Source organism: Lissotriton vulgaris, unplaced genomic scaffold, assembly GCF_964263255.1.
Source record: "Lissotriton vulgaris unplaced genomic scaffold, aLisVul1.2 SCAFFOLD_1874, whole genome shotgun sequence".
Taxonomy (NCBI): domain Eukaryota; kingdom Metazoa; phylum Chordata; class Amphibia; order Caudata; family Salamandridae; genus Lissotriton; species Lissotriton vulgaris.
In genome coordinates, this window is record NW_028250799.1 from 460,978 (window position 1) to 465,789 (window position 4,812).

Sequence of the window (4,812 nt, forward strand, 5' to 3'; positions counted from 1 at the left end):
CCTAGGGAAACCTAGCAAACCTATACATTTTTGAAAAGTAGACACCCAGGGAAATTCAGGATGGGGTGACTCGACTGCCTACCACCAGGTTTTGTTACCCAGAATCCCTTGCAAAGCAAAGAACTTGACAAAAAAAACACATTTTCCTCACATTTCTGTGGTGGAAAGTTCTGGAATCTGCGTGGATCAACAAATTTCCACCCACCCGGCGTTCCCCCAGGTCTCCCAAGAAAAATGCTACCTCAGTTGCCTGGGTCTGCCTAGTGCCTGCGACAGGAAACAGCGCAAAACGCAACGTGGTCACAACTCAATTTTGCAGTGAAATTGTGCCATTTTTGGGCATAGAGACTACCTTTTGTTTTTAACCCTAGCTCTGCCGGCACCTAGGGAAACCTAGCAAACCTATATATTTTTGAAAAGTAGACACCCAGGGGAATTTAGGATGGGGTGACTCGACTGCCTACAAAGCAAAGAAAATTGGGAACAACGCATTTTCCTCATATTTCTGTGGTGGAAAGTTCCGGAATCTGCGTGGATCAACAAATTTCCACCAACCCTGCGTTCCCGCAGGTCTCTCAATAAAAATGGTACCTCACTTGCGTGGGTAGGCATAGTGGCTGCAACATGAAACAGCGCAAAACGCAACATGGTCGCACCTCAATTTTCCTAGTGAAATCTTGCACTTTTTGGACAAAGAGACTACCTTTGGTTTTTGAGCCCTAGCTCTGCCAGCACCTAGGGAAACCTAGCAAACCTATACATTTTTTAAAACTAGACACCCATGGGAATGCAGGATAGGGTTACTCGTCTGCCTGCCTCTAGGTTTTGTTACCCAGTATCCCTTGCAAATCTAAACATTTGACAAAAAAAACATATTTTCCTCACATTTCTGTGGTGGAAAGTTCAGGAATCTGCGTGGATCAACAAATTTCCACCCACCCAGCGTTCCCTCAGGTCTCCCAAAAAAATGGTACCTCACTTGTGTGGGTAGGCATAGTGGCTGCGACAGGAAACAGCGCAAAACGCAACATGGTCGCACCTCAATTTCCCAGTGAAATCTTGCCCTTTTTGGACAAAAAGACTACCTTTTGTTTTTGAGCCCTAGCTCTGCCAGCACCTAGGCAAACCTAGCAAACCTATACACTTTTGAAAACTAGACACCCTGGGGAATTCAGGATGGGGTGACTCGTCTGCCTACCCCCAGGTTTTGTTACCCAGAATCCCATGCAAACCTAAAAATTTGACAAAAAAAACACATTTTCCTCACATTTCTGTGGTGGAAAGTTCTGGAATCTGCGTGGATCAACAAATTTCCACACACCCAGCGTTTCCCCAGGTCTCCCAAAAAAATGGTACCTCACTTGCGTTGTTAGGCATAGTGGCTGCGACATGAAACAGCGCAAAACGCAACATGGTTGCACCTCAATTTCACAGTGAAATCTTGCGGTTTTTGGACAAAGAGACTACCTTTTGTTTTTGAGCCCTAGCTCTGCCAGCACCTAGGGAAACCTAGCAAGACTATACATTTTTAAAAGTAAACACCCAGGGGAATTCAGTATGGGGTGACTCGACTGCCTACCACCAGGTTTTGTTACCCAGAATCCCTTGCAAATCAAAGAACTTGACAAAAAAACACATTTTCCTCACATTTCTGTGGAGGAAAGTTCTGGAATCTGTGCGGATCAACAAATTTCTACCTACCCAGCGTTCCCCCATGTCTCCCAAAAAAATGGTACCTCACTTTCGTGGGTAGGCATAGTCGCTGCGACATGAAACAGAGCAAAACGCAACATGGCCGCACCTCAATTTCCCAGTGAAATCTTGCCCTTTTTGGACAAAAAGACTACCTTTTGTTTTTGAGCCCTAGCTCTGCCAGCACCTAGAGAAACTTAGCAAACCTATACATTTTTGAAAACTAGACACCCTGGGGAATTCAGGATGGGGTGACTTGTCTGCCTACCCCAGGTTTTGTTACCTAGTATTCCTAGCAAATCTAAGAATTTGACAAAAAAAAAAACATTTTCCTCACTTTTCTGTGGTGGAAAGTTCTGGAATCTGTGTGGATCAACAAATTTCCACCCACCCAGCGTTCCCCCGGGTCTCCCGAGAAAAATGGTACCTCACTTGCGTGGGTAGGCATAGTGGCTGCGACAGGAAACAGCGCAAAACACAACGTGGTCACAACTCAATTTTTCAGTGAAATTGTGCCCTCTTTGGGCAAAGAGACTACCTTTTGTTTTTGAACCGTAGCTCTGCCGGCATCTAGGGAAACCTGGCAAACCTATACATTTGTGAAAACTAGACACCCAGGGGAATTCAGTATGGGGTGACTTGACTGCCTACCCCCAGGTTCTGTTACCCAGAATCCCTTGCACAGTTGAGAAATTGGAAAAAAAACACATTTTCCTCACATTTCTGTGGTGTAAAGTTCTGGAATCTGTGTGGATCAACAACTTTCCACCCACCCAGCGTTCCTCCAGTTCTCCCCAAAAAAATGCTACCTCAGTTGCCTGGGTCTGCCTAGTGCCTGCGACAGGAAACAGCGCAAAACGCAACGTGGTCACAACTCAATTTTGCAGTGAAACTGTGCCATTTTTGGGCAAAGAGACTACCTTTTGTTTTTTAACCCTAGCTCTGCCGGCACCTAGGGAAACCTAGCAAACCTATATATTTTTTTAAAGTAGACACCCAGGGGAATTCAGGATGGGGTGAGCCGACTGCCTACCCCCAGGTTCTCTTACCCAGAATCCCTTGAAAAGCTAAGAAATTGGAAAAGAAAACGCATTTTCCTCACATTTCTGTAGTGGAAAGTTCCGGAATCTGCGTGGATCAACGAATTTCCAACCACCCAGCCTTCCCACGGGTCTCCCCAAAAAAATGCTACCTCACTTGCCTGGGCCTGCCTATTGCCTGTGACAGGAAACAGCGCAAAACGCAACGTGGTCACAACTCAATTTTTCAGTGAACGTCTGCCCTTTTTGGGCAAAGAGACTACCTTTTGTCTTTGAACCCTAGCTCTGCTGGCATCTAGGGAAACCTAGCAAACCTATACATTTTTGAAAACTAGACACCCAGGGGAATTCAGGATGAGGTGACTCGACTGCCTACCCCCAGGTTCTCTTACCCAGAATCCCTTGCAAATCTAAGAAATTGGAAAAAACCGCATTTTCCTCACATTTCTGTGGTGGAAAGTTCCGGAATCTGCGTGGATCAACAAATTTCCACCCACCCAGCGTTCCCCCAGGTCTCTCGAAAAAAATTCTACCTCAGTTGCCTGGGTCTGCCTAGTGCCTGCAACAGGAAACAGCGCAAAACGCAACGTGGTCACAACTCAATTTTGCAGTGAAATAGTGCCCTTTTTGGGCAAAGAGACTACCTTTTGTTTTTGAACCCTAGCTCTGCCAGCACCTAGGGAAACCTAGCAAACCTATACATTTTTGAAAACTAGACACCCAGGGGAATTCAGGATGTGGTGACTCGACTGCCTACCCCCAGGTTCTGTTACCCAGAATCCCTTGCAACGCTAAGAAATTGGTAAAAAAAGTGCATTTTCCTCACATTTCTGTGGTGGAAAGTTCCGGAATCTGCGTGGATCAACAAATTTCCACCCACCCAGCGTTACCCCAGGTCTCCCGATAAAAATGGTACCTCACTTGCGTGGGTAGGCATAGTGGCTGCAACAGGAAAAGGTCCAAATCGTACAGTGGAGAAATTAAAACAAATATTAGCAACAATACCTTCTTTTTTTGGGGGGGGCTGAGTTATTGGACCGGGGCTCGGCGGGCATCTTTGGAAACTACCAAACCCAAACAGTTCTGAAAAGTAGACACCCAGAGGAGTCCAGGGAGGTATGGCATGCGTGGGTCTCCCAACGTTTTCCTACCCAAAACACCTTGAAAACCTTAAAATTAGGTAAAATAATCACTTTTCCAAACTTTTTTGCGTGGGATCTCCGTGACGGCAAAAATGTCCTACCACCCAGCGCTCCCCTTGTTCTCCCGAATAAAAGGATACCTCACTTGTGTTGGTGCCCCAAAGCAGAACAGGCCAAAAATGAATGTTGAAAAAAGTAGTATTTAAGTGTTACAAGTTAAGCCGCCCTGCCTTAGTCACAGGCCTTTGGCCCACCCACACAAGTGAGGTATCATTTTACTCGGGAGATCAAGGGGAACGCTGGGTGGTAGGACATTTGTGCCGACACGGCGATCCCACGCAAAAATGTATGGAAAACTGTTTTTTTAACCAAAATTTTTTGGTTTGCAGGGATTTCTGGGTAAGAAAACATTAGGGGAACCCACGCATGCCATACCTCCCTGGACTCCCCCGGGTGTCTAGTTTTCAGAACTGTTTGGGTTTAGTAGTTTCCAAAGATTCCCGCCGAGCCCCGGTCCAAAAACTCAGTCCCCCCCCCCCCCCAGAAAAGAAGGTAATGTTGGTATTGGTTATTGTAATTTCTCCACTGTACGATTTGGACCTTTTCCTGTTGCAGCCACTATGCCTACCCACGCAAGTGAGGTCCCATTTTTATCGGGAGACCTGGGGGAACGCTGGGTGGGAGGAAATTTGTGTGAGCCCAGTGATGCCATGCTTTCCCACACAAAAAAAGTGTGAAAAAACTGATTTTTCCATCAAAAATTGAGGTTTGCAAGGGATTCTGGATAAAGGAACGTTGGAGGATCGATGCAAGCCATACCTCCTTGGAAGCCCGCGGGTGTCTACTTTTCAGAAAAGTGTGGGTTTGGTAGGTTTCCCAACATGGCCGTCTCGCACGGGGCCAAAAACCCAGGTAACCCCTCTTACAAAACCTGGTGG